The sequence below is a fragment of the Pongo abelii genome, chromosome 20, assembly GCF_028885655.2.
Source record: "Pongo abelii isolate AG06213 chromosome 20, NHGRI_mPonAbe1-v2.0_pri, whole genome shotgun sequence".
In the NCBI taxonomy this organism is placed as follows: domain Eukaryota; kingdom Metazoa; phylum Chordata; class Mammalia; order Primates; family Hominidae; genus Pongo; species Pongo abelii.
The window spans coordinates 47501646-47514104 of record NC_072005.2 but is presented as its reverse complement, the minus strand read 5'-3'; positions in this window follow the sequence as shown (position 1 = coordinate 47514104).

The following is a 12459-nucleotide window of genomic DNA, read 5'->3' as shown; positions in this document are numbered from 1 at the left end:
TGTCCTCTTTGCATGGCACCCTCCCGTTGCTTCTCTTTGCCCATGTCAGAGTGCAGGCACCATCCACACCTCCTGCTGGAGGAGGGATGGAGCTGTTGACTCCTGAGAGCTGATCATGTGTTCCCACCCTCACACACAATCATGGTCCATCCTCTGAGGGATACGTGTTGCCACCACTGTGGAGATGGTGCAACTGACAGTAACAAACAGTAAAATCTGGTGCTAAATGGGACCTTAAGCCAACAATGGCAATGTCAGTTCATGGTGTTTCATTTTTATTGACTCAACGCAAGTCACCTTATTTCATTGACTATTCACAGTAGCTCAATAAAGTAAATGCATCATCACCACCACTTTAAAGAGGAAAAAGGTACTTGGGCAGTTTGTGACTACTGTGGTGGCTGCTGCATTGCTCTCTGGTAAAGCCAAGTAGGTGGTGGGTGTGGCCTCTGGGCTGGGATGACCCACCCTCCTGGTGGTGGCAGGGGAGCAGGGCTGGAGCCATGGCCTGTGCAGTGGTAGCAGCTGAACTGACCGCTGCTGCAGGATTTGCAAGCTGTTACATTTTGCGAAGCCATGAAGCACATAAAGCCTCAAGTAGAACAAGTGTTTCAAAGTCTACCAAAATCTGCCTTCAGAGATTATTACTACAGAGGTGGATATGAACCCAAAATGACAAAACGGGAAGCAGTATTAATACTAGATAATGAATGAACACTAGTAATAGTAGGGTAAGCCCTACTGCCAATAAAGAAAAAAATAAGAGATGCTCATTAACATGTTATGCTCTTAAATCACCCAGAAAAAAGAGAGTCTCCTTACATAGTAGCCAAGATCAATGAAGCTAAAGATTTACTACAAGATCAAGCTAAAAACGGTAGGTGTATAATGAATTTTAACTTCATATTAGTTTATGTATATGAATATCAAGTTTTTATAATAAAATGCCTCCAAACAAAGAAAAATTTGATTTAGGGTTTAATAACTCCTAAGAGGGGACTCAGATGTCTCCTATTTCACAGTCAGCCTGAGAGGGTCATTTTTCCTGGAGCTGACCTCGGTGGAGGCCTTACACTTATACTTCCCAGCATCCTCTCTCCTGATGGGGTTTATGCTGAGCATACAGTGGCCCTGGGACAGCTCCATTCTCTCCATGAGTCACAGATGCTGGTCATGGAAGATCCACTGGATAAGGTTCCAGAGTCATCTTTGGGGCAGGTCAGGATCAGAGCATCCTTTTCTTCTGTGACTCTGGTGTTGCTGCCTCAGATGGGGTCTGAGCCGCTGACCCTGTGGACAATCAGTGGAGGTGCTCGACCGAAAGTGGGCTGAGGGCACGTCTTCTCCTCCATCCCTGGGGCCTTAAGGTATCTGTGGACCCCAGACCAACTGACACAGGAGCTAGAAAGAAATTATTTAGGCAGTTAGTGAGTGTAAGAGCGTTCTTGGCAAGGTTTCCCCTTTAACAAAAAGCAGCCCAAGATAATTCCTTTTCTAACAAATAGCAGCCTGAAAAATTGAGCTACAGACATAGATAAGCAAGATGGAAGCTTGCACAGGTGAATTATGATAGGTGTGTCAATAGAAAAGGGCTTCCTGGAAGCCAGGTATGTTCAACATGGAGACTCCATCTTCCCTTTTCTTCATTACCACATGTACAGTAAAAAACCAGGCAACATGGCACTGGTCAGTTAGACAATCCATCTGCATAATAAAAGATCAGAGTGGGGCAGCCAGCAAATGGCACACCTGTTCTAACCAATCTTTCATCCCCTGTGTAAATCAGACACTGCCTCCTGAAGCTCATCTATAAAACCTTCTGTATTTCACTGTGGAAGTGGCAACCCATTTTCCCCAGGACCCCTGGGGGAAATGTGCAGAGAGCTCCTCTCTTTCTTTCCCCTATGAAACTTCCACTCTTAACTTCACTCTGGGTGCCTGCGTCCTAGTTTTCCATGGCCATGGGACAACGAACCTCGAGTATTACCCCAGATGAATGATGCTGCTTCACAACCACTGGTTCAGCTCCTTTCTTCTTAGGATTCCACACCTCCGTGGGGAGAATACAACGCCTCAGTGGTCTGGGGAGTGAAGAACAAATGAAGAATTAATCAGCTATCTTAAAACGCTATCAACTGCCTCAACTATCAGATCAATGTTGGGAATGTCCAGGCCTCCCCTCTTAGATCTATACCCACTTCCCTGGACCTGAAATCCTGTGTTTCTCGATGTGTTGGTGTCACTCCCATGGGAGGATAAAGGAGAGAACTTTGCTTTCTCTCCCCACTCACACCCTGCACAAACCAGGGCCCAATATGAGACACACACTCCCTCAGTAGTTCTCTCATGAAGGAGGGAGGGAGTGACCTCGAGTGACTGCCACCTGTAGTCTGTGTACCCTGGCCAGTGGCTATATCGTCATATGCCTCAGTTTCCCCTCAGTAAAATAGGACACACGATGAGAACTAAAAATAAAATTCTAAGCCCCCAGTGAACTGAAAGGACCGCCTCTTGGCCAAGGGGATCCCAGAGTTCCTGATCATGACAGGATGGGAGGTTATACCTCATTATAGCCCCTCCCTTTGGAAGTTTAGACGCAAAAACTGACCAGCATTAATGTTAAAATCGAGATCATAAGACTGACAGAACAGACTCTCTGTGGCCATAAGATACCAAATTATAAACTCAACCTAAGGCCATGCAGGCAAGGGCTAAGCCACACATTCCTACCTTTAAAGAATAAGCTATGTTCTAACACATCATTTTCTCTCTCTAGCAGCTAAAGTAACACTAGCCTTCGAGATAAGGAATATTGAAACGATCGTGGCTCATCCACCAACACTGGCTAACTGACCCCTGTTCCAACAGCCACAACTACACTTCAGTTGGACAAGTGACTGATTTCAGTAACTTTCTCCTAATAAGAGACCACTGAGCATGGCCTGGTTCTGCTGGTACACAGACCCTGTGCACTGAGTGCCATAATGCTTGTTTCATCTTTTAATGTATAAGACCTAATTTAATATATTTAAATCTGAATTCTCCACCCCAAAGTGAACATGGGGTGCATGTAGCGTGCATGTTTGTTCACCACGCATGTGCATGTGCTTCCTTTGTGACTATCTATAGATCCACCTATAACCTGCTGAATATGTATACCTGGCCAACTCATTCAGCGTAAATCTATCTTCCACATTCCCCTCCCTTGAAGTGCCAGCTATTGGTCTCTGCTGGAGGCTGCATCTTCTACCCTGGGGAATGGTCAGCCTGCAGGCTGTAACCCTGTGTAAGAAATAACCTGGCGGGGTGCAGTGGCTCACACCTGTAATCCCAGTGGTTTGGGAGGTTGAAGTGGGAGAACAGTTTGAGCTCAGGAGCTAGAGACTAGCCTGGGCAGCATAGCAAGATCCTGTCTCTTAAAAAAATTTTAGGGAGGAGAGTGAGGATCAGAAAAATACCTATTGGCTATTATGCTTAGTACTTGGATCATGAAATAATCTGTATACCAAACCCCTGTTTACGTGTATAACAAACCTGCACGTGTATCTTTGAACCTAAAATAAAAGTTAATTTTAAAAATTATCTGGGTGCAGTGGCGCATGCCTCTAGTTCCAGCTACTCGAGACTGAGGTGTGAGGAGTGCTTGAGCTCGGGAGATTGAAGCTGCAGTGAATTATGGTCCCACCTGTGAGTAGCCACTTCACTCCAACCTGGGAGACAGAGCAAGAACCGGTCTCTAAAAAAAAATAGAAAAATAAAATGGAAAATATATGAAATAAAGTCTCCTTTCCAAATGTACAGATCTCCGATTTTTCTGCCAACAACGATAAATGGTCAGTGGCTTGCCATGTTGTCTGTGAATTACTTTTAAAATATTCACGATCACCTGACCTAAAGGTTGGTACCAAGGAACTGCCTGAATACACTGTCTCTGATTAGTTGCCTCCAACAGAGTGTTCCCCGGGCCTGATCTCTGGTGGACAATGAGCTGCTGGGAACATCCTCTCTTCTCTATTCCTCCCCTGGGGATGCTGACCTTCCCTTGGAGTCTCCTAAGTTCCCCAGGGCAGTCGGCTAATGTCCTAGGGAGCTTACCTGTCTTCTCCATACCAAGTCTCATGTGAAGGATGAAGCTTTGCCCTTCCCCAGATGAGGCTCTGGGGGCTGAGCCCTGGCTGGTGACCAGCTCCAAGATCCATGGCCCTTGGACAGCTGGTAAATCCTTGTTCCCAGTCAGCCCTGCCCAGGATGCCACAACCCAGCCCTGGCACAGGCTTCCCAGGGTCACGTGGAGTCAGGATCCTAAGACAGGGGTTTCCAGGGCTGAGTTTCTGAACAGGGGCTTCCCAGGGGTCCCCTTACTCCAGGACCTGACAAGATCCTACAAGGAATGTCCATGGGGAGGGGACCCAGGAGGGGGAACTGACACTGACCTCCCCTTGCTGAGCCTCCTGCCAACCCCATCAGACTGTCCTTCCTCTGCAGCGAGTGCCTGCAGGGTCTGGATGCAGGAAAAAAATTCTGATCTGTGGAAGTTTGTCTCCCATGTGTGTGTCTTGCACTAAATGTCTAAACCCCCAAATGGGATGTAATGCAGAGGGGGACACAGGCACAGCTCAGGCCTGAAAATCCTGTGTGTGTGAAGCAGAACTGACCCCCAACACCCAGAGCTCATGAGGCATCACTCACTGTGTACGTGAAACTGGCCAGTTACTTCTTCATTCACAAGATCTGTCTTTATGACTTGTAGGGTGTAGGATCCTGTGTCATTGTTGGTGACATTCTGGATCAGCAGAGATGTATTGGGGTATATTGTCTCTCAGCCCCTGTGGCAGGTCCTGGGGTAATTACTTGAGTTCCTAGTACATATCCTGTAATTCCCCTTTGTACCAGTTGTAGCCAAGCCTAAGGCAGATTGTGGGTGAGCGGAAGAAGAATCTCCTTGCCTTCTGCAGCTTCAACAGTGACTTGGGCAGTGGTAGGCAAGTTCCAGAAAGTTAAAAGTGGGCTAGGAGTGGGGAGAGAGCATCAGTTAATACTGGGCCCTATACATTGAGTTGGAAAGATGGGGCCCTAGGTCCTGGGCAGGTCTATTCATCCCTCAGCCTTGGAGTGTGTCTGTGTGTGTATGTGTGTGTCCTATTGGGTCAAGGTCAGCAGCATGATCTCCCTTCCTTCAGTTCCTCTGACCTTGGCATTTCCCTGTTTGGAGTCCTTTTCCCCAGGGGTCTGCATGGCTCCCTTCCTACTGCCTTCAGGTCCTGCTCACTTTAGGGCATCCTTGGGAGACCCCTTTCCTGACACCTCTAGAGACCCTGGGTCTTCCCTTTCTGACCTTTCCCTGTTCTGTTCCTTCCAGGGCTCTTGTCAACAGTTGACCTCACATTCTAGATATCCTTGCATGTCTGTTTTCCTCCCTATGAGAGCATGAGCTCTGTGAGAACAGGGACTTGTGTGATCTTGGTTGCACTCCAGTGCTTTGGACAGGCTGCTGACTCCTGTGGATGAGCTCATGAGCATTCCCAGGGCCCTTCACAACCTGGGATTTATTTTCCAATGGCTGAGGTTGTTGGCTAAGAGCTCTGTTGGAGTTCAATCCGGCTGGTGGGAAAAATATTAGAGATAGTTATAGAGATAGACACAAATCTTCTTGGAAGACTGAAAAGTTTGCATAACTTTGGTAATAGATCTGACTGAAGGCGGTGTGGTCCCTTTACCTTTTAGTTAAACAAATTAAAGTAGTAACAAAGGAAGGCAGAGTAGTTTGTCTAGCTAGCTTGTTTACTCATGTGATCTTAAGACTAACCACTGATGTACCGTGGGTGCTTAATTGCTTTCTACTTGGGAAGTCCACAATGTCAATTACCCTCTAATGGTGTTGACTCAAGCCTTTGTTAATTAATGTTACTGAATAAATGTGAGTCTCACTAGCTGATCAAGGCCATGGTCACAACTGTTTATAGGACTCAGCAGGGAGTCTGTAAGCGGCCCTGACAGACTCAGCTGGACTGGCAAAGCAAAATATGTGTGTGTCCCCCGCAGCTGGTGCCCCCATATGAGGAGTACTGCCACAGAGCTCTGTTTAGCGTCCCTTTTTTTTCTTGAGTATTACCCCAACTTAAATTGTGATTTTGTCATCCGTTTTCAACATTAATTGCTCAGTGATGATTCACTTGGAAAACGTTAACAATCGAGATTGTTTCTTCACTAACAACCTCAGATTATTTAGATTTTCCTGTTGTAACCCCTTCTTACTGTTTAGTGTCCAACAGAAGCCCTCTGTCCCTCTCAGGTCCCCATTCTCCCCAAGAAACCCCAGCCAGTCTCTGTGCTCCCTCCTCCCATCCACTCCCAGGGAGTCCTCCCCTCACCTGTGAGCAGAAGCACCTGCCAGGGACGTGCATTCTGTGAGGAGGGGCTGAGAGGGGCCCCCATGGTCTCTGCTGTCCGCTCTGTCCTCCTCTGTGGAGAGGAGCTTGGGCTTCAGAAAGTAAGGAGGACAGAAAGTAAGGAACAGGCTGAAAAATAATGGGGATGTGTTGAAAGGTCACAGATGCCAACATCTTTGTCCTATGCAATATTATCCATAAAATTACAGGTTTGAGATATGCTTAAATTCTCTTCTGACATGCATTAAAATAAACATATAACTTTTAATAGTTATATTAAATTGTATTTAACATAAAGTAAACGCTCTTGTCAGAGCTACTGTGACTGTCAGCTCTGCTGTCCTGCCTCTCTCTGTGCTGAGCCTCCTCCCAGGGCAGAAGCACTTCCCAGGGCCAGGGGTGGGGGCGGGGGCGGGGAAAGCTAAGTGGCAATGAGGCTCTGCACAGGTAGCCTTTCTGCCTCCTCCCCTCTCAGTCCTGCCTCCTTGTCTTCTTTTCCTCTTTTTCTCCAATCTACGTTTTAGTTCCTTAGACCACGCTTTGAGAAGCAAGGCTTATTGGGACCCCCATCCCTTAACAGGATGACCTGTGCTCCCCCATGAGTGACCTCTGCTGTGTCTAGGGATTGGTTCTGTCAGCACCTCACAGAGAGTCCCTGAGGCCCCCAAACTCAGTGTTATTTTCTCTATGACACAGAAACCCCTCTGGGTATGCAAGGTTTTCCTCATGTTTTCTAATGTTTGGGAAGGTTGGATTTACTCCCAGCAGGGAGGTCACAGAGATGTCGAGGGGGTGGGGTCCTAGAAATGGACAAATCTAGAGCTAAAATCCAGGTCTATGATTTTTAGTTGTTTTTTCTGCAGTGCTATGTGACCCTAATTTCCTAGGAGTAACTAAAATGCAAACCTCAGCCATTTGTAGACATTTTATGATTTTTCTCTACAGCTTGTACCACTGACTCTTATTATTATTTGCTTTATGCTTTTTCCTAAATAAATTTACTTTACAAAACATCCTTGTCCTAGTAGGGTGCAGGGGCTCACATCTGTGATCTCAGCTACTTGAGAGGTTGAGATGGGTGGATTGCTTGAGGATGGGAATGTGAGACAAAACATCTTTGTCCTATGCAATATTATCCATAAAATTACAGGTTTGAGATATGCTTACATTTTCTTCTAACATGTATTAAAATAAACATATAACTTTTAACCATCATATTAAATTGTATTTAATATAAATTTATATATAATAAATTTTTATATAATAAATTATATATATAAATGTATATATAATAGTTTTTCTTTTTTGAGATGGAGTCTGACTCTGTCTCCCAGGCTGGAGTGCAGTGGCGCGATCTCAGCTCACTGCAGCCTCCGCTTTCCGGGTTCAAATGATTCTCCTACCTCAGCCTCCCGAGTAGCTGGGATTACAGGTGCCTGCTGCCACGCCCGGCTAATTTTTGTACTTTTTTAGTAGAGATGGGTTTTCGCCAAGTTGGCCAGGCTGGTCTCAAACACCTGACCTCAGGTGATATGCCGCCTTGGCCTCCCAAAGTGCTGGGATTACAGGCATGAGCCACGATGCCTGGCCTATACATTTTTGTATAATTATATAAAGTTTTCTATAATAAATTTTATATAATAATATTTAAATGGATATTTATTTAAGATAAAGTTATTAGTTTTATATATTTACATATATTTAGGAATCAATGTGTTACTGTGGGAGCCCAGTGCCCAGGCAGGTAGTCAGTACATGGTGGTTGTCATTAGGGTTAATACTTTGGAATTCTGGATTTTTTCCCAAGAGAGTGTCTACGCTGGAATATTGGGCTTGTGGATTTCTGCTGATGTGCATGTGTGAAGAAGCTACTTCCACTTATTAGGACTTGTGTATCTGTCACTATTTTTATCTCGCAGTTTCACTACCTATTTTCTCGTGATGTTGGTCAAGTTGCCTAACTTTTCTGTGCCTCATTTACCTAATTTGTAGAACATGGGTAACAGTACATTAGTGTGAGTGTGTATTTCCCAGGTCTGACCACTAGAGGGCGTGAAGGCACCGGCACTTACTATTACAGCAACGGGTGTAGTAGTGCCTGTGGTCGTTAACATCATTCTCCCATGAAAGGAACCAGGGCTTCCTGGGAGAAATAACTGATTCCAGGGCTGGGGCAGGAAAGCACAAGCGGAGCCTGGAGCATCTCGTGAGGCCAGAAAGTAAGGAGCCGGCTGAAAAATAATGGAGATGTGTCGAAAGGTCACAGATGCCAATCAGAAGGAGCTTTGAATGACCAATTTTGAGAAAAAATGAGCACTATAAGAAATAATGATAGTAATAAATTCCAACCCATAAATACCCATGAGTTCCTACTAATATAAATAAATAATTGAATACATAAATATATAAGGATGAAGAAACAGCTTTTTCTTATAGCAGAATTCCAATTAATGAATGTAGAAGGAATGATCAAATAGAAAGTCACTATTTGGCTAACAGCACAGTCAATTGTTTGTAGGCAAGAATATCAATGGACTCTAAATATGAATGGGTAAAAGTATGATGATGCTACAACTAGTGAGTACCAAGGGGAAAAAAAGTATGTTGAGAAGAAACAGGCTACTTGCATATTCCCAAAGTATCACTTCAGGAGATACTTACTGATTATAATGGGACAAATAGTAACTTTGCAGTAGAGAAACCTGGCAACAGAGTCTCTCCCAGGTACAAAGGCTGTCTTCAGGAGGGAGGTAATGGGAAGTAAGAAGAAAACACTGTCCTGCCTCAATTATTTGCTTTCCCCATTCTCGAGTGTACTTCATAGACATTCAAAAATATGTGTTGATAGTGTCTACGATCTATGTGGCTCTATTATAGTCATTTATTCACACATACATTCAGTGAGGCTTTGAGTGCCTAATGTGTGCCTGGTATTTGCTAGATGGTGGATGCCGAATAGATCAGGTGTGCTGCTGTCTCTAGGGTGACTGAATCCACCTGCCCCACTTTACAGATGTGGAAATTAAAGTGAAAAGGATTTATAGGATTAGTTCACTGTCACAGGGTCACTAGCCTCAAAGTTACAGGAGTAAAGCAAGTTTCCTGACTTGCTAGATTTTCTGCTGCAGGTGCTGACAATGGTGAGCTCCAATAGGAGAGAGCATGCTCAGAGTGAAGTGGGAGCCCTGAACACCCTGGATTAGCCAGGAGGACATGCTGGGTCCAGCTGAGACCGCACAAAGGACCATTGGGGATATTTGTATTCTCTTTTTCACTTAGAGCTTGAAATGAGGAAAACTGAGTGCAGAAATCCAAGAGTGGAAGATTTTTCACAAAGGATTGGTAACATGCATCAAAAAACCCTGTGCTGATGTCTGTCATGGTGTTTCTCACTGAACGGTAATAGTCTGGCTTTGAGTGTGTTCCCTCTACAGCCTGGAGTTCTGTGAGGCAGGGACCAGGTGTGGTTCATCTTTGTCTCTCCAGTGACAGTACATAGCAGGCTCTGATAAATATTTCTTACAAAATAAAATGGAATAAAAAGTAGATATCTGCACAGGTGTGGGATGACTGAGCAGCAGCAGAAGCAGGAAAAGTCAGCCTCCCCAGATCAGCTGATGTGGTGTTCGGCTTCTAGATAGGGGTGAGGTGCCAGGATGGGGACGGGTGTCCTGTGGCTCTGCTGCCCTGGGGGGCACCCCTAGGTTTCACAGTGCCTGCTGTGGTTGCTGCACTTCGCTTCCCCATAGGAAAGTGATCGGAGGGTGTGGGGCTTCAGGTGACCCCATGTGGGAAATGGCCAAGGGAAGGTGGGGTGGGCGGCACATGGTTTTTGTTTTTTTTTTTTTAACCAATATTTGAAGGTCGGTTATATGAAAAGGTGTTAGGCTTATTTTAGCTTAGGGGAGTAGGACAAGGATTGGTGAGTGTGTATCAGGTACATTTTGGCTCAGGATGGAAAAGAACTGTCACAGTAATGTAAGGTCTTTTGGGAAATTACATGTTTACTGGCAGAGTTCAGGCCAGGGCTGGGTGTCTGAAAATACCTGTCAGGGTCACTTTTATGGTTACAAAGGGCAGAGCTTGGCTTGGAACCAGGTTTCCTACTAATACCACATATTAAGTATTATAAAAACTGTCCTTTGCAGTAGGACATTGCTCTATGATGCAGGTTGAGGTCCCTCTGTTTAAGTAATTGTGGGTGGCTGTGATTCTCTCATCTAGTCTGTGATTTGGACTTCACCTCCATCTGCAGTCCCTCTCCTTTGCTGTTGACACTGGTCAGAGTTAAGCGCATTTACTGATGATGGTCACAAGGTGGCAGCACTGCCTCTCTGGCATTTTCTAAAACCTCTTCCTGGAAGTGAGCCAGTCTAAGAGGATGTCATGACTAAGAAAAGAGCACTAATGAGGTGAACAGCTAATTTTTTTTTCTTCTTTCTCCTGTGAAGTAACAGAGTGGAGGTGAGTATGGAATAATTGCCTTTTAGAAATGGAAGACAATGGAGAGAAGTGTTTTGCAAACCTTAATGTGTTCACAGATCCCACACAGATCTTTTTATTCAATACAGATTCTGATTTTTCTGGTGAGGCCTGAGATTGTGCACGTTTAAGGAGCTTTTGGATGATGCCATTGCTGCTGGTTGGTGGACCACACTTTGAGTAGCAAGGCTTGAAGATCAGTTAGAGGTTAATTCTCACTGCATCTAATTTAAGAATGAAAACAAACCAAGGTCCAGAGAGAGAATATATAGCTTGCCTAACACAGCCATTCCCTTAGTGCATGACTTCTTGCATTTAAACCCAGGGCTTCAGCCTTTGTCCAGTTCTCGCTCCACACATCACACGGTTTGTTCACTGTTGTGAACAACAGTTGTGGCAGCATCTCTTTAGCTTAGGAACCCAGAGCCTCACTTTCACTACCCTCTTTGGTCTTGGCTCATGCTGTGAATTTGATTAGTTTTGCCCTTACTTAAAATTTTCAGTGGCTCTTCTGTAATCACAAGATCAAGTTCGAATGTTTCTGTCTCGTGTTCATGGTTTTACAGTATATGGTCTCCTTTTAGTAACCTTATCTAACTTCCCTGTTTTGAAATTGTCTCTTGCTGCCATATCTCTCCTTGTTCCTTCCTGCTCCCTAACCTACTGCGTTCAGTTCTCTCTCAGTGGTAGTGGTGATGTCTTGGCCTCTGATGTTAGAGTCATGTAATTTCTAATCCCAGATCCACCACCAACATTGGCAAGTTGCTTCATCTTTCTGAGGATGAGCATCCTCCACTGAAATAAACTTAGATGGCTGTTGAGAGGTGTAAATGAAATAACATGCAAACCCACTCTCATTCCTGAGACCCTCTTCAAAACTAGCATATACAAACAGCTATTTGAAGAAGCTCAATGAAATTCAAGATAACACAGAGAAGGAACTCAGAATCCTATCAGATAAATTTAATAGGTTGAAATAATTTTTAAAAACCAAGCAGAAATTCTGTAGCTGAAAAATTCAATTGACAAACCGAAGAATGCACTAAATCTTTCAACAGTATCATCAAGTGGAAGAAAGAATTTGTGAGCTTGAAGAGAGAATATATAAAAACACATAGTCAGAGAGACAAAATAAAAAAGAATAAAAAAGAATAATGCATGCCTACAAGTTTTTATTATTAAGCTACTCAAGGAGATACAAGAGAAAGGTGAAAACCAACATAAAGAAATATAAAAAATAAATCAGGATATGAATGAAAAATTTTCTAAAATGCTAATTTTTTTTTTTTTTTTTGAGATAGTGTCTCACTTTTATCACCCAGGCTGGAGTGAAGTAGCCCAGTCATGGCTCACTGCAGCCTCAACTTCCTGGGCTCAGATGATTCCCTGACATTAGCCTCCCAAGTAGCTAGGACTAAAGGCATGTGTCACCATGCAAGGTTAATTTTTTGTATTTTTAGTAGAGATGGGGTTTTGCTGTGTTACCCAGGGCTGTTTGCAGTTGCTGTGAATCTCTCTGTAATAATACTCTGTTTATCTCACTTGTAGTTTTTACAGCCAAAATGCTATTGAATTATATTATTGTTGA